At 44.1% G+C, this 18,379-nt stretch overlaps 1 protein-coding gene across 5 annotated transcripts in view; it reads left to right on the top strand.

Moving 5' to 3' along the window:
* The first annotated feature begins 603 nt into the window (after window positions 1-603).
* Window positions 604-18,379, top strand: part of KANSL3 (KAT8 regulatory NSL complex subunit 3) — a 470,654-nt gene continuing 452,878 nt past the window's right edge. For 2 of the 5 annotated variants that reach the window (XM_069214408.1, XM_069214411.1), the window contains exon 1: window positions 604-797. The gene's annotated coding sequence lies outside the window, so the exon portion shown is untranslated. The remainder of the gene's footprint in view (window positions 798-18,379) is intronic. The other 3 variants (XM_069214407.1, XM_069214410.1, XM_069214409.1) reach the window with 3 other exon arrangements.

Below are 18,379 nucleotides of genomic sequence, written 5' to 3' on the forward strand. Positions count from 1 at the left end.
AAAATCTAACAATAAGTAGGCAAAAAGGACAGCTTTAATCAGGAGCATACCCAAGAGTTCGGATCGTAGAATGCCGTCCAACGGTCATCACAGAATAAAACTTTCATCAACTTTCTAATTTCAACCATAGCACAGTGAACTTGGTTTGGGGGAAGAAGCGAATGGGAAAAAGAAAGGAACGAGTAAACCAAGGTCGTGAAACATATAATTATAGCACTTCCCCAGAATCGGAAGATGGCTAGTCGGCTCCAGGATTTGAAAACGTTCCCATAGTTTCAACATCGGTAACGTTGGGCTATTTCTTATCCTCGTTTGATGGTGACCCCCATCATTACCCTCTCAGTTGTGCGTCCTTCCTCTTGTCCTGCGCGCACAGTCTCATCCTGTCATCTAAGCGTTTCCATTTGCATGACCCCGACTCCCGTCCATATATACTAAAAGTAAGTAAAAGACAGATATCGCACTTAGTTAACAACCGGACAGACTACACTCAAAGCATCCACTTCCTACAAATCACGTGATGCTCGTCGCTACTAAAGAAACTGAAATGGAGACGCTAGCTGCGGAACGGGATGTGACGTATTCATTGCGAAGGTACGGGCCGGGTGGCTACTGTCGACGGAAGTGTACGCGTTATATTAGCTTCGTAGTATACGGAGAAGGGTGCTGTAGCGGTCCACGGTCTATTTAGTACTCCTCAGTAGCGGTCTATTGTATTGCTCCGCATAGGGATTTACAGCCGTCTCTCCAGAAGTCGCTAGCTATGAAGGACTGGCGGATAATTGGTCGCGCAAAAGGTACGTTATTTCCCGGTATATCTCTGCCTGGAAAGCAGATGCCTTATGTGATCTCTTTCTTCCACTTATAGCTGGCAACTTTTTCATTTGACTTATTTGTGATATTTTCATGTTTTAGGTTGTCATTAAGTTTGATACTTCGAGTGACAGTGCATCGTGAGTGCAATGGAGTACTTAGTGTTCATACTGTAAACAAATATCGTAGATGCTGTCACTTTGTGCACTAAAACGGCTGTGAAAGAGCGTTGGGAGAGCCGGAACGCTCATTAAGTGCTAATGTGCATTGCCGCTAACCTGCTGCCGTTTTCTAACCGTATTGCTCGAAAACGTTTTTGGTACCACAGTGAACTATATGCCATTTATTTGTAATTTTGTACAATGCCAAATGTGAGGTGAGGCGTGGGATGATTCTAGAATTTGTGCATCCCTGCACATTATGAACACGAGCAATACACAAAAAAACAGTCGTTCCACAGCATTTGTTTTAATGAGAGACTGGAAGCGAAGAGCTGCAGCAAAGGTAACTGCACAAGGCGGCTTTAGAACCTGTTTACATTTAACGATTGTAATCGGAGGTATATTATCACTTTCAATGGGGCACCCAAATGAGCAGGCCAGAAGCCATTCTGAGAGATTTTCACGAAGCCATTCAGACGGGCATCACCAGCCAGTAAGGTTAACGGTCAGTTCATCCGCAGAAAGTGGAACTGCAAGTCACAGAATGCAAGTGCTCTGAGCTGAAAAGTCCGGAGTGACTGAAAGTTGTTGGATACACATCCACTTGGACGTTGTTTCACACTTTTTGGGATTAGTAGTTTCGTCTCTTAGAGCTTGCAGTTGCTATTAAAGCCTGTTCTGAAGTATTATGCAGGCTATGGAAATGAATGTCGTAGAATATTAGCTAAGTCTCCCACTTTAGCAGCTTTGAAAGGTTTTTTAAATACATATGTGTCTTTATTTATATATGTGTGTGTGTGTGTGTGTGTGTATGTGTGTATATATATACACACACACACACACACTAGTGGCGGTCACCAGTAGGTAAGTATAGTTAGGACCTAGTGTCCATAGGAAAAGCGTTTTTTGTTTTGCAAATAACTTTAGATAACTGTGGAACAATTTCACACCATTTTCAAAAACTAGTACAACAGTGAGTGCAGCTGCTTCGTTGAAAGTTTCGGGGTGATTTGTCAAACGGGGGCTGAGAAAAAGGGGGTGTCCCCTAACGTTTTTTCCCCATGCTATTTCCTGATGGATTTTTAGACACAACTATAGCCTGAACTGCTGCACAAAACTACACCAAATTTGGCAGAAAAGTAGCTTTTGGTCCAGAAAGCACCCTTTTTGTGATTTGGTATAAAACTTTTAAGTAGTTTTTGAGTTACTAAAGGGAAAAGAAATATGTACATCTGGGCGGAGCCTATGCACAGATCTCATCGTGAGATCTGTTTGGCTGTCAGCACTTCAACCAAGAAGTGCTGGCAGTCCTCTTGGGACCAATATACACGATGGACACTCAACTAAAGCTTAAGTGTAGAGGGAAAAAATGCACTTTCAAGAAAAACTTTATATATACATTCCTAGTGCATGCAGCACTGCAGCCAAGACACAGCAGGCACTTCGGGTTTTGAACTTTAAAGCAGTTCCCGCTCTCAAAATACAAAGTTTCATCTCTGCCTTTTGCACGCGTGCAGGGGACAGAGTTGAAATGCGTCAGCAAGCCCAGAGCTGCTACCAAGAAAAATCTGTGCTTGCTGAAGCAGTGGCATTGCGAGGGAAAACTTAAGGCTTCCCCCGCAGTGCCAGGTAGGCCATAAGGGCATTTTATTATTAAAAAAATAATTAAAAGAAAGGAGGGACCGCAGAGGGAGCCCTTCCCTACTTTTTAAAAAAAATAATGTTTTTTTAATACAAAGCCCACAAAAGGCTAAAAAGAAACCCCCCATATCTCTGTGTGAAGGTCACAGATCTTCACACTTAGCTAAGGGGGTTCGAGTCTAGCTGGACTAATGTCCCTTTAAAAAAAATAGTAAATACATTTTTTGTTTTAATCCAACAAAACATTCTAAATTTGAGATTTTAAAACCTAAAAAACTGTCTCTTATTCTTTCTCTCTTTCAATCCAATTTCTCCCACTCACACACCCACTCAAACACACATGCACCCACTCACAGACACACTCAACTATAGTTAGGAAATAGATTAAAAAAAACTATAGAAATTCACTGACAAAAACCAAAGGCTATAGAGATGTTATAGTTAGGAAATATATATAAAAAAACATAGATATTCACTGAAAAAAAACCAAAAGGTTATAGTTAGGTTAACACTTCAAGCCTACAAAACCAGTGAAATTCAGCAGTTATAGTTAACTGAGCTAACTATAACTTGATCCCCCATAATGCATTATGTATGACCTCACATATTATATCACTCATGACCTGGTCAGTGACATCACTGATGGCATCTAAAATGACATCAGTGATGAAATCATGGATGTTCTCATTCACACACCTTCTAATCCACACACAAATTCTTGTAAATCCACACACACACTATTTAACAGAAGACAGGAGCAGCAAGCTGATGATGGAGGGCAGACTGGATGGGCACTGTAAGTGCAACACATCGTTGGAGGGCAACTTTGAGACTATAATACACACAGACAATGGAGGGAAGGTTGGCAGGGTGTCGGGGGCAGCAAGCTGACCACACTGGGCAGGTGAGGGGGCTGTGGCAGCACAGAAGTCTGCTAATGGCAGCAGGAGGGTTAGTGGCTGCACAGTGGCCATGCTTGGCAAGAGGGAGGGTTCAGGGGCATGCACAAAGGACCATGGAGGACAGAAGGGAGGGATAGGGGCTGGACAAAGAGAAGAGAGGGAGGGGGAAGGGGCTTCACAACACATCACCCAGATCAGACAGGAGGAGCAGTTGCAGCACAACAGAGCATGGAGGGCAGAAGGAAGTGGGAGCAAAATGAACTATGGAGGACAAGAGGAAGGGGGTTATGTCCATGGATCTCAGACATGCAAGGACAGGCCACAACCATGCTGGACAGGTGGGAGGGGCAGTGTCAGCTCAACAGAACACTTATAATAGATAGGAGGGGCAGTGATAGGTCCATAGAACATGGTGGGGAAAAGGAGGGAGCAGAGGCATGCACACAGACATCAGAGGGCGGGGGAAGGAGGGTAGGGGACAACAAGCCAAGCACAGAGACTAAGCAGGGATGTGGAATTTGTTTAAAAAAAAAAAAAAATCTACTTGTCCATGGTACTGGTTGCTTCTTAAATCTACTTGTCCTGTTAAAAAAAAAAAAAAAAAAAATCTACTTGTCCATGGTACTGGTTGCTTCTTAAATCTACTTGTCCTGTTAAAAAAAAAAAAAAAAAAAATCTACTTGTGCCTTTGGTGTGGTGACAAATTATGGTAGCAATCTCATTATGTACGAGCTCTTAAAATAGTCTCTCTGATTATGCCAGGGCTAGTACCATAGTAGGGCTTGAATACTTGCAATTTCAATCCCTACTATAGCAATTTCCTTATTTTGCCTCCTTTCTGCAGATCTAAATACTGGAGCTGGAGGAAGCAGTAAGCAATAGGGCTGGAATGCCTTTGAGTCTGCAGACCTACTAACTTGGATGTTTTAAGGATTTTCACCAGCTCTTCTCAAATCTTTTCACATAATGAGAAAGGTTGACAATTTACTAATAACAAGTTCTTCCAAAGTTGGGGGAAAAAGTGGTTGGAGGGAAAGTGAACTTGTAAATGCTCAGTAGATTTTCACATGAGCAAATGTACACATGCATATTTGCTTGTGCTAAAATACAGTTCACAAATATTTTCTAGGAGTGCGATTTCCTGGTCTACTTCTGTAAGTTCTTGTGAATTCATGAAAGCCACTAATTCAAAGACATATACCATGGGTGCACTTTTGTGACTTTCTTTAATAATTGGGTCCCTGAGTAGGTCTGGCATCAACAAAAACAGTTTTTTATTAAACTTCTATTTCTCTCTCTGCTGGCTTTACTGTGAGTGATCGCATTCTGCTCATTCTCAAGGAGCATATTGGCACACAAAGTAGTTTTTTTCAGTGCCAAGAACTACTGTAACAATCAGTGGCGTAACAAAATGGGAGAAAGCCTCCCTGCAGAGAACATGGAGGGCCCCACCACTCCAGACTCACTCAGTGCAGGTGTTGTGCTGAGGGGGCCCCCTGCATGGGGGCTGTGGGGCCTTTGTTATTCTCCTAGTGGCAATGTGAGCTTTTTGAGACCAAAAACATTATTTTTTTTATTGTCAGTGTTTGTTACAATGGTGAGGGCCTGGCAGCTCCCACAACAATAAAGTGTTACAAAAGCCATGTCAAAACAAGACATGCATTGATGGAATCAAAAGACTCACAACATATGTTGGATCAGTTGGCTTTGCCAGTGCTTTTTTTATTTTTATGCTTACCATAATCTTGTCGAAAAAGGCTACACCGATTTTCTATAAGGAATATTTTTGGGAAATACTAGCATGCATCAACACATTTTACTAAATGACGCTTCAAAGAAATAGTACCTAAAATTTCATATTGGCGAAACATTTATTTTTCCTACTTGCATTTATTTTCTGAACATTTTATTTTGAAAGTGAGGAATCATCACTCATGTTTACAAGCTTCTGCAAACATTTGCATCTAATCAGAGAGCATTCTGGGAGCACTATACTTAGCCTCATGTTAACTTTTCAAACGTGTACACTTTTTTTTTTTTTTGTTTAACTAGAACCACTGTCAGTAGTGCAGTGTGACCTTTAACGTTTATTTACAACGCTCACACTAATAATGAAAACTTCATTAATGAACCATAAAAACAATTTTGAACAGCCTTAACATATGGACAAACATATTGCCTCAACTGCAGACTGTTCCCTTCTCTGTAAACTGGCAGCCAAAGGGTTTGTGCTACAAGGAGTTGGGCCTACTTGTCCCAAAGACAAAACAAACATGAAAACTTGTTCCCCTTGACCCCAAACAATATGTCCCGGGTGTTGGGTGATAGGAATTCCAAATCCCTGAAGAAGGCAATGATGGGGTATAGAATTGGGCAACAGAGGGCAGGAGGAGTGGGCAGGGACTTCAAGCTACATGGAGGACAGTGGTAGCACATCGGATCATGCAGGAAGTTGGGGGCTGGTGCATGGACTCGGATAACAGAGGGTAGGGCCAATGAGGTAGCAGGGGCATGGACTTGGATGGACAATCGATGGCAAGGAGGACGGAGGGCAGGAGTAGCAAGCTTGTGTGGGGGAAGCAAAATGGGCTCTTCTCATGGAGATGGTACTGGCAAATTAGGTCAAATACACCTAGCTCTCTTTAGGTTAGAGGTTAGGTCATCATTTTAGGGTATTGGGTTTTATTTCATGCCTATTTTACATCTTATGTTATTGCAATCTGGTGGGTTTCTTTGTATTCATGACTCAAGTTTGTACCATTCTGTTTCTTGCATTGTTCATTATCCTAATCATTGCAGCCTATGCAATTTACAGTAGATTGCAGTCTTGCTAAGAAAAATTATTGAAAACTTCACTGCATCTTCTTCATTGCCTGTGTGTGACTGAGACGTGTTGCTCATGTGAGAAAATGGTAATCTCTGTTTAACCCCGACTCCCCTGAGATGTTGCACTCTTGAGTCCATGCTTAAAGGCTGTCACAAATCACCTTCGACTGTTCGGGTTTTTGGTGAGGTACTGCTTGTGAGCCAGGAGGGTTGGGCTGGCAGTTGCGACTTGTAAGATTGGCCTAGTCACCTACAAACAAAAGAGCTGGCATCCCTAAACCAGCAGTCTTGCCTAGGGCAAGAGTCCAACTACGACAACTCGTAATCTGGCCCACGTCAAGGAGACTGCATTCGTGGTAATCTGACCACAGGAGTTTGGCGAACTGCCTTTTCCCCCGCCAAACTAGTAATGACCCTCCCCTCTATGTTAATCCAACAACCTCCCTCACGGCCTCTGGCCATGCCCTGGGGCCAACCCCTTATAAGCACCCATGTGCAAAGGAGGTTGCCTGCAAGACCTGGTCTGCAGCCGGACCCTGCGGCCAACACACCCCAACCACCCAAACCCACACTGTGCACAGCACTTTCACCTTGCTTGGTGGAAGTTAGCCACAGTTTCTCTGGGTGTGAGAATAGTTGTGAGGGGGTGTATCTGGGGGTGAGAGTGGCTGTCCATTGTCTATCTGGGTGTGAGAGGGCCTACATCAGTGTTTTAGTGGCTGCTTCAGTCTATGCGGTGGTCTGTGAGTGGCTGCATGAGGGTGTCGGTGGGTCTGTGAGTGGGTGCATGAGTGTCTGAATAGGTTTGTGGGTGGGAGTTTGTGTTTAAGTGGGAGAAATGCAGCAGTTCCTACTTTTTTATTTATATAAATATATATTTTAAATTTACATTTTTTTATTACAAAGCCCTTTACGAGCTATATGGGACTTCAGGGAGCCCTCAAGGGACCCGTGGTCCCTACTTTTTTTTAATTAAATTTTTAAAACAAAGCCTTTACGGGCTACCTTGCACTGTGAGGGAAGCCTTCCCCCTGTCAAGACCCGAAGTGTTGGCTGTGGCTTGTCTTTTTTTTTTTTTCTTTCCAACACTCCTTGGCCCACCCAGGGGCATTTGGCTAACGAAGCGTGGGAGCCTGCGCTTCAGTTTTCTAAATATTTTATATTACGAGTGGATTCTTGGATCCACCACGTCTTTGTTCGTAAAATAAAAAGTGGCTATTATTATTATTATTATATTATATATATATATATCTGTAGCCAATAGTCAATGGTGCGCTGTCCAGAGTCAAAGAAAGGATAAAGTCAAAATGTGATTGGAGGAGAAGCTGGTTTGTGAGTTGAGGTGAAGTGTTGCAGGAATGTGGAAATCCTATAGCCCAACACCCAGGACATATTGTTTGAGGTCAAGGACAAGACAATTTCATGTTTACTTTGTCCTTTGGGCAAGTAGGCCCAACCCCCACCAGCAGAAACCCTTTGGCTGTCATTGTACAGTGCCTCATTATGGAGCAGGGAAGGGAATTGTCATCAGTTAAGGTCATATTTGTGTCTATATGTTACAAGTTCAAACTTGTATTTATGGTTCATTAATGCAAATTTTTTCTTATTAGGGTGAGCGCTCTAAATAAATGTTGTAACCTTGGACTGCCCTACTGACTGTGGTGCCTGTAAAAAAAAGAAAAAATGTGTACCCACGTTTGCAAAGTTTAACAATATGGGGCTATGTATAATGCCCTCACAATGCTCTCTGATTATATGTAAATATTTGCAAAAGCTTAAAAAAACAAGATTGATGATTCTCTGCTTACAAAATAAAATGTTCAGAACAAAATGGAACTAGGAAACAATGTTGTGCTAAACTACTGTGAAATTTAGGTACCGTTTCTCTGAAGCATCATTTAGCAATATGTGTTGATGCATCGTGGTATTTCCCCAAAAGTATTCATAGTGGGAGATTGATGTAACCAGTTTCACCAAGATTATGGGAAGCACGAAAAAATAACCAAGCATTGGCATTGCCAATATGTCTGACAATGGTGGTCAGTCTTTGGTTTTTGTCAACACGTGTTTTGTTTTGACATTGCTTTTGTAAAACATTATTGTTGTGGGAGCTGCCAAGCCCTCACCATTGGGAAAAAAAAAAAGAAAAAAAAAAGCACTGGCAAAAATATTTTTGGGTCTCAAAAAGCACACATTAACAAAGTAGTTCCTGGCACTGGTCAAAATTACTTTGTGTGCCGATATGCTTCTTGTGAATGAGCAGATTGCTATCATTCACTGTGAAGCCAGCCGAGGACAGAGAGGGATAGAATTTTAATAAAAGCAAAAGGTCTTGGTTAACACCAGACCGAATTAGGGGCCCAATTCTTAAAGCAATTCACAAAAGTGCACCCATGGTATATGTCTTTGCATTAGTGCAGATTAATGTATTTCATGAACTCACAAGAATTTACAGAAGTAGACCAGAAAATCGTACTCCATGAAAGTATTTATGAATTGTATTTGAGGAAGAGCAAATATGGATGAGTAGATTTACTCTTGTGAAAATCTGTTAAGCTTTTACCAGTTCACTTTCCCTCTAACACTTTTTTTTTTTTTTCTCCCAAATATGGAAGAAGCTTTACATCCGCCCTTGTCAGGAAGGAGTAAGTCTGGCGGTTGGACCACCGCACACCAGGTGGTCCGACCACCACATTATGACCCTGGCGGTCTGACCACCAGGGGACTGCCGCCACGACAGGAACAAAGTTCCTGATGGTCTGTTGGCAGTCGGAGTTGTGATTAGCCTTGGTGACGCTGAGTTAATCCATGCCGTGCTGATCATGAGTCCAATTTTCACCAGCCTTTTCATGGCAGGGACCCTGAGATGAAAAAGCTGACAGAAAGCCAGTGCTGGGAGCCAAAGGGGGGCCTCTACACTACCCATGGTATGGGCAATTGATGGCCCCCCTGCCTAGCACCATCGGAATGTACAATGTATATTAGGGCAGACAGTGTGAATTCAGAGGGTGCAGGGAGCACCCTCTGTGCGACAGCATTGGCCACAGCTCCATTAGGAGCTGAGGGCAATGCTGCTGCACGGTTTCCTCTGGTCTGACCAGCAGAAACCTCTAATTTCTGAGGTTTCTGTCTGTCAGCCCAGTGGAAACCTTGTAATCGGACTGGGGGGATGAGGGAGGCTGGCCTGGCTTATAATGGGTACCTTGTGGTACTTACATCTCGTGCCAGGTCCAGTTATCTCTTATTAGTAGAATAGAGGTGTTTCTAGCAGCTTAGGCTGATAGAAGGTAGCTATGGCAAAGCAGCTTAGGCTGAACTAGGAGACCTGCAAAGCTCCTACTATAAAACTTATATCACTTAGCACTATATCATAAGAATCACAATACTCAGAGCTACTAAAAATAAAGGTTCTTTATTTCAGCGACAATATGCCAAAAGTATCTCAGAGGATATACTCCCTCAGGAGGTAAGTAAAATACACAAAATATACACACAGACCAAAATCTGGTAAGTAACCAGTTAGCAAAGTAGTACAAATACTGTAGAACACAACAGAATGCAGTAAGAGACAATAGGCCTAGGGGCAAAACAAACTGTATACTCCAAAAGTGGAATGCGAACCACGAATGGACCCCAGGCCTAGTGTGGTGTGTAGAGGGTCGCTGGGAGTGTAAAAAACAGTAAGGGGGTCCAAGATACCCCACCCCAAGACCCTGAAAGTAGGAGTAAAGTTACCCTACTACCCCAGAAAGACAGTATAGATGAGATAGGGGATTCTGCAAAGACAACAACTGACTGCAAAGCACTGAAGACTGATTCCTGGACCTGAGGACCTGCAAAGGAAGGGGACCAAGTCCAAGAGTCACGCAAGTGTCCAGGGGGGGGGGGTAGGAGCCCACTAAACCCCGGATGAAGGTGCAAAAGGGCTGCCTCCGGGTGGAAGAAGCCAAAGATTCTGCAACAACGGAAGGTGCCAGGAACTTCTCCTTTGGTCAGAGGATGTCCCATAGCATGCTTGAGAATGCAGAGTTGTTTCCACGCAGAAAGACCCCAAACAAGCCTTGCTAGCTGCAGGAGTCGCAGTTGAAGGTTTTGGGTGCTGCCAGGGCCCAGGAAGGACCAGGAGGTCGCCCCTTGGATGAGGAGACAGAGGGGGCACTCAGCAGCACAGAGAGCCCACGCAGAAGCAGGCAGCACCCGCAGAAGCACCTGAACAGGCGTTCAGAAGATCTGAGCACGGCGGTCGTCTCAGCACATCAAAAGGGAGTCCCACGAAGTCTCAGTCCAGCTCAGTGAGTTGGGCAATGCAGGACGGAGTGCTGGGGACCTGGACTAGGCTGTGAACAAAGGACGTCTTGCAAAAGTGCACAGAAGCCCTAGCAGCTGCAGTTCCCGCAGTACACAGGATTACTGTCTGGCGTGGGGAGGCAAGGACTTACCTCCACCAAATTTGGACAGAAGGGCCACTGGACTGTCGGGGACACTTGGATCCAGCTCCTGTGTTCCAGGGACCACGCTAGTCAAGATGAGAGGGGGCCCAGCAGACCGGTGATGCAGAAGTTTGGTGCCTGCGTTAGCAGGGAGAAGATTCCGTTGACCCACTGGAGATTTCTTCTTGGCTTCCAGTGCGGGGTGAAGGCAGACAGCCCTCAGAGCATGCACCACCAGGAAACAGTCGAGAAAGCTGCCAGGATGAGGTGCTACAATGTTGCTGGTAGTCGTCTTGCTACTTTTGTTGCGGTTTTGCAGGTGTCCTGGAGCAGTCAGCGGTCGATCCTTGGCAGAAGTTGAAGAGGGAAGTGCAGAGGAACTCTGGTGAGCTCTTGCATTCGTTATCTGATGAGATGCCCACAGGAGAGACCCTATATAGCCCTCAGGGGAGGATTGGCTACAGAGAAAGGTAAGCACCTATCAGGAGGGGTCTCTGACATCACCTGCTGTCACTGGCCACTGGTGTCTATTGTGCCCTCACACCTCTGCATCCAAGATGACAGAGGTCTGGGACACACTGGAGGAGCTCTGGGCACCTCCCTCCTTTGTCCAGTTTCACACCAGAGCAGGTCTGGGGGGATCCCTGAACCGGTGTAGACTGGCTTATGCAAGGAGAGCACCACCTGTGCCCTTCAAAGCATTTCCAGAGACCAGGGAAGGCTACTCCTCTGAGGCCCTTAACACCTATTTCCAAAGGGAGAAGGTGTAACACCCTCCCTGAGAAGAAATTCTTTGATCTGCCTTCCTGGGACTGGGCTACCCAGGCTCCAGGGGGGCAGAAACCTGTCTGAGGGTTGGCAGCAGCGGTAGCTGCAGAGAAAACCCCGGAGAGTTAGTTTGGCCGTACCTGGGATCAATGCTGGAGCCCTGGGGAAGCATGGAATTTCCCCCCATACCAGAATGGTATTGGGGTGACAATTCCATGATCCTAGACATGTTACATGGCCATGTTAGGAGTTACTGTGGTGACGCTACATATAGATATTGACCTATATGTAGTGCACACGTGTAATGGTGTCCCCGCACTCACAAAGTCCGGGGAATTTGCCCTGAACATTGTGGGGGCACCTTGGCTAGTGCCAGGGTGCCCTCACACTAAGTAACTTTGCACCTATCCTTCACTAAGTGAGGGTTAGACATATAGGTTACTTATAAGTTACTTAAGTGCAGTGTAAAATGGCTGTGAAATAACGTGGATGTTATTTCACTCAGGCTGCACTGGCAGGCCTGTGTAAGAATTGTCAGATCTCCCTATGGGTGGCACAAGAAATGCTGCAGCCCATATGGATCTCCTGGAACCCCAATACCCTGGGTACCTCAGTACCATATACTAAGGAATTTATAAGGGTGTTCCAGTATGCCAATGTAAATTGGTGAAATTGGTCACTAGCCTGTTAGTGACAATTTGGAAAGAGAATGAGAGAGCATAACCACTGAGGTTCTGGATAGCAGAGCCTCAGTGAGACAGTTAGTCATAACACAGGTAACACATACAGGGCACACTTATGAGCACTGGGGCCCTGGCTGGCAGGGTCCCAGTGACACATACAACTAAAACAACATATATACAGTGAAATATGGGGGTAACATGCCAGGCAAGATGGTACTTTCCTACAGGAGATTATTAAAAGTATCAGAGAATGATGGAAGAGGGAGGGCAGGGGAACCATTGCCCAGAACCAAAACTTCTGACTTCCCATCGTTAAATTTATGTTTGGAGTTAATCATCCAGTTAGTGATGTCGCTCATACAGCAGGAGAGGTTATCCACCGACGAGTCTCCAGAGCTGGAGAGGGACACCACCAGTTGAGTGTCGTCTGCATAGGTGACCAATGAGAGGTTATGAGGGGCGATCACTTTGGCCAGTGGTGCCAAATAGACATTAAAAAGAGTGGTACTAAGAGAGGAGCCCTGGGGGACTCCACAGGTCAAAGGGAGAATATCAGAGAAAAAAGTGCGGTCCAGAACTTGAAAGGATCTCCCTTTGAGAAAGGAGGAGAACCAAGACAAAGAGCGTCCTCCTACCCCTATTTCTGAAAGTCTGCAGCAAAGAAGATCGTGATCGACAGTGTCGAAGACTGCTCTCAGATCAAGCAGGATGATGACTACATGAGTACCTTGATCTAAGAGCTGACGAACCGACTCGGTTACAGTGAGAAGGGCGGACTCGGTACAATGCAAGGCTCTAAAGCCCATTTGGGTGGGATGTAGGAGCTCATGGTTCTCAAGATAGTTAATTCAGAATTGACATGCTTCTCTAGGATCTTGGCGGCAATAGGGAGGAGAGCAATAGGTCTATAGTTTTCTGGTAGGGTGGGGTCAAGTTTGGGTTTCTTCAGAAGAGGCTTAATAACAGCTTGTTTAAAAGACTGAGGAAGGAAACCAGAGGATAACGAATGGTTCAGGATTTTGGTAAGCTGAGGAACAATAGTATCCGAAACCCGTAGAAGAACAGAGGGAGGAGCAGGGTCCAATGGAGAGCCAGATTTAATTTTGGACAAAAGGTTGTCAGTTATCACATCAGTGAGAGGGGAGAAAGTAGATAATGAGACTCCTTCAAAGCAGGAATCTAAGGCCTGGGAGATAGGGGGCAGAGTCACTGAAGTAGGGAACCCAGAGTCTATGCTGGTGATTTTATCCTGAAAGTATGATGCCAGTAGATTACTGTGAGTAACAGATGCTTCAGTCATGGGGGCGGTTGTGGGAGGTGTAGTAAGTTCTTTAAAAATTTGAAAAATTTCTTTCTGGGGGCATAAGGAATTTTCTATTTTCCTACCATAATAGGTGGATTGGGCCATTTTGTTATTGTGATGATATGTTCTGATAGACTGTCTATAGATGTCTCTATCAGAGAGACTGTAGTTTTTTCGCCACTGCCTCTCTAACTTTTTGCAGTTCTTCCTAAGTTCAAGAAGGGGGGAGAAAACCATGGTTTGGGTTTATGAGAGGATTTTTTTTATTCTATTTTAATGGGTAGAATAAAATCCAAGGAGGATAGAAGCCATTTATCAAATAAGTCAGCCGATTCTGGGGCAAGAGAGTGATTGGTTTTGCTGGGGGCCCGGAGGGCCCAACACCATTCCTCTGGGTCAAGTTTTGACCAGATCCGCCCAGATGTTGAAGGGCTGAGGAATTGTCCCTGCGTAACGTCATAAGGAAAGGTGAAGGATAGAAGGGAATGATCAGTCCATATTAGTGGTAGAGGGGGGGCAGCCGTCAGGTTAGCAATATTGCTAAAGATAAGATCTAGCGTATGGCCTTTCAGATGCGTAGGGCCCTTTACATGCTGAGTTAATTGAAGTGCCAAAGGGGAAGTTACTAATAGTTTGGCCGAAGGGCACTCCAAATTGTCAAGGTGAATGTTGAAATCTCCTAGAATAGTTAGATTCGAGAATTTGCAAATATGGCTGGCTGTAATCTCGGGTAAGCTGTCCAGAAAATGAGAGACCGGTCCAGGTGGTCGATAAAGCAAGATTCCAGAGAAAGTGAAAGTAGAGGACAGGTATAATGAAAACAGCAGGCTCTCGCAATCAGAGATGTTCAGAGGTGAAATGGTGCACTTAATAGTAGATTTATGGATGATAGCTATTCCCCCACCTCTGGTGACAGGTCTATCTAGATGTAGCATAGAATATGTAGGGGGCAGAGAGTTGTAGATGTCTGTGGTAGAATCATTGTCCAACCAGGTTTCTGTAAGGAATAGTGCATCAGGCAGGAGTTCCTCCAGGAGAGTGTAAATGCTTAAGGAATGGGCCGGGAGGGAGCGGCAGTTGAGCAGCATCATACTGCCAAGGTGAAGGAGAGGGATGACAGAGGATGTCGGCTGTAGACTGGTCCACGGGCAGCGAGGGCATGGGAGGAGGCGAGGGAGACTCATCTTACTATGAATGGAAGGACAGGAGTCGGTGGTTCTCAGTGACTGTAACTGTGAAGAGGAATAGACTAACCTGGCGGGGGTGTAAAGGGCAGCATCTCTGGGCTCTGGGTGCTCCGGGGCGCAGACGGGCTTGCCTTTGGCGCGCCTTCGGTCATTAAGTACTGACGTAAGGCAGCCTCAGCCGGCTAAAAAAAATACAACTATACCACACACCAAAAAAGATGGCGGTCAGAAAGTGTCCCAACCCGGAAGGAGGGGAGATCAGAGCAGCCGGTAGCCACTGAACACGGGCTCCGGTGCTCACAAGGAAATAAATTACGATTCTCATTTCACCAGAAAAACATTAAAAGCCTAAAAACAGAGATATAGCAGTGTAAAAGCAGTTTAAAAAAGCCTACTTGTGGTTTCTTCTGCACAAAGAAGTGGACTTGTGCAGGAATGACTGATTAACTCTGGATGGTGGGACTAGGAGGGGAGAGAGCAGGCCTGTCCTTGCAAGGTCTGATTTGTTGGGGATAGCTAGTCTTAAATCTACAAACTAAGACCTTCTTGACAAACATACACCAATGCTTTGTGGCTAGATGCAGAAAGATAAACATTTATCTTGAAAGCATTTGTTCATACAGACTTTTACTAATAGATGATTTGGACATTGCTGGTTAACTGTCTGAACAATATAGAAGGTACAGTTGCGGACATTAGACATTCTGCCTTTGTGGTACTCATAATGAAGGTCTATCCATTTGACCAGCATGTTGGGATCTTAGTCCAACTCTTCCCTTTACCCTCTCGCAGTGACACTTTCAGCTGCCTAACCATGGTTGATTTAAACCCCTAAATTGCTCATTCTCTTCCATTAAATCACATCTAAAGGTCTGCAGGTTCATTGAGGGCACGCTGTCCTGTGGTGTCTGGGGTGTTGCAGGAGGAAGCACACTACTGATTTGGGAAAAATAAATGCATATGGTCTACCTCACGCATAAGCAGTTTCTGGGTTGTGTTGGTAGTGAGTATGTCAGAATGAAGACACATGGGCACACCAGTGTACCTACTGTAACACTCTGCTCTGCCTACGGTCTTCAGTGACGCGTGATGTTGCCCACAAACGTCAGTCTCCTCCACATAGCTCACCTGGACTTGCCTTAAATCGTACTGAGCCTCTCTCATGATGCTCTGAAAATACCTTAGTGTGGCTGCTGTCCAAAAGTTGTACATTTGAATGAATACCATACCACAACATTCTAGAATCATATGATTATCACAGATAAGAATCAGAGCTTATACCACAACTCTGTCTTTTAATTAGCACATTAGGATTGCTCTTTCAAAGGCCTTTTTTGAATAATTTATAGGTTTGGAGCCCAAAAGAAATCTCAGCTGTGTTTATGCAGGCAATGGGTTCACCTTGGTAATGCCACTTACACTTTTAATCCCATGGATGTTAAGCCATCTACAGTTCAGTTGTGTTTTGAAGGCAGTTTGTTTGTGATAGACAAGTGTTGACCTTCGGCGTTGCTGAATTGTTAAAGAAGGTGGGAGCTGTGGGGATGGTTAAGTCTTTGTTTGCTGTGTGTTACAGATCCTTCACACCACAAGGTAGGCTAGTACATGCAGCCTTCATAATAAGGAAGTTGCTCTTCATTACATGAAGTGTATGTCATGCATATGTCCAAGGAACAAATGTTAAGGGTCCAACAGGCTATACAAAGGAAAACAGCTCCCTCTCCTGAAAATCAGAGCCAGTGTGGCTGCTTTCGGATAACAAGATGCAGCAGGAGTTGTGGATACATTGTTGTTATGCCCCTTAGTTGGTGGGATATGGGACTGGGAGGAGTGACATTTATTTATTTATTAATGATATTTATTTCCCCTTGGATTTATCCACACAGGTAGCGGCTTTTCTCTCAAGAAATGTTTAGCTTTTACTTTAGCAACAACTCGGGCAATGATTAGGTATTTATTTATAGGTTTGGCAGTATCTAGATTACTAGATGAAAATGTAAAGATGTGTTTTTAGGGCCTCTTGAAATTAGAGCAGATGAGGGAATCAAGCCTATTATTTTCTGGCCCTTAGCTCCAAATTCTGGGGCTTGTCAACAGACTCCATTTTTCAGTGTCTCTCTCTTTTTTTTGTTTTTGCTGTCTCTTGTAGAAGGCAGGATTACATCTAGTATTGATTGCCCCTTCTCCCCCTGAGGTGCATAGCAGGGCAAGGCAATCGCTAGTGCTTTACGTGTGATGCAAGCCATCTTAATATCATTTCTGGCTTCAAGCAAGGTTCAAGGAGAGTCAGTGCAATTCTTATAGGGTTGGAGTTATGTTGTCTGAACGTTTGCCCCATTATATGTCCTGAGGTTGCCCTTTGGTTTCCGGCGTTGCAATACAAGTTTGTACTCTCTAAGGTCGCAAAAGAAAGAAAGCTGGAAATGGCACTATGACCAACTTGACCAAACAAATAAAAAGTTCTGGCTTGGCTTGTACAAACAAGGAGATATGCAAAAGAAATGTAAAGCAATGGGGAGATACACGAGGATGTCTTGTGATATTGCATCGAGTGTTGATTAATTTATTGAGCAAGTAAATTTTATCATGGTACACAGTTAGAAGCGAAGCTGATTGTGGTATGATTGGTTTGGATGATGGTTTAATATGGTGCAGGTGTTTATTACTCAGATGTAGATTTATTATAGTATTGCAAACATTCTTGGTATAAGAATGATAATTTGACACATTAAAAAATTGTTGCACTTAAGTGTGGGCATGGGGATACATGTGGTTTTTTATTATATATGTTATAAAAACTGTTATGTTTATATAAATTGAAAAATACATGTATTTGATACAAACCTGAATGAAGTTATTTCTTATTCTTCCTGGACTGACTACTGTTTAAAAAAATGAGGTAGGTCAGACTAGTTTTGCATGGTCTTTGTACTCGAGGCTAGCTGGTGCATTCAGAATACTTTGAGGGGAAAAAGATTGAATTTCAGAAGCCATTTTTCTATATTCCATGGAATTTTAGTTGTGGACATAAACTACTTATAGAACAATACGGTGTCATTGAAGTGGTCAAGGAAGGGGTGGGCCAGGCACATTCTTTCATTGGAATCTGTAAACCTGTGAGTTTTGAGTAGGTGATCGGTGCAGTCAGCTGTTTACATTTTTCTCTCACAGAATATGCGAGGCTTGTGGTCTCAGGAAAATAACTTTTGTGATGAATCTATTAGACAGCAGTGCTTTGGATGCAAGGACAGGACCGTGCCGGGAGCAATTTATAGGCATGAAGCAGGGGGCACGTTGGAGGGCTGATATGTAGGGGGTTTTAAGGACCGATGAAGAGGAGAGGAATGATGTGGAGGAGATCCAGGGATAATGGGGCATTTAGGGTGAGTTAGAGGGGAGTTGTGACCAGGAGCCTGTTAAGGTGAAATGACTGGTGTTTAAGGGGGCATGCAAGCCTCATGAAAAATGCAATTGGTATTATGCAGTATGATGTGTGGTTAGAGCAGACGGAGTTTCCCAAATCTGTTGCCTGTTGAAAATTTAGTTGGAGCCTAGAAATGGATTGTACATGGTGAATTCACAATTGGTGGATTGCAGGTTTGAGGGACAGTTGAAAGGGGTTTTGGAGTTTGTTCTGTTTAGAAGAAATGCTGCATAGTTAGATG

Source organism: Pleurodeles waltl, chromosome 11 (genome assembly GCF_031143425.1).
Source record: "Pleurodeles waltl isolate 20211129_DDA chromosome 11, aPleWal1.hap1.20221129, whole genome shotgun sequence".
Taxonomy (NCBI): Eukaryota; Metazoa; Chordata; class Amphibia; order Caudata; family Salamandridae; genus Pleurodeles; species Pleurodeles waltl.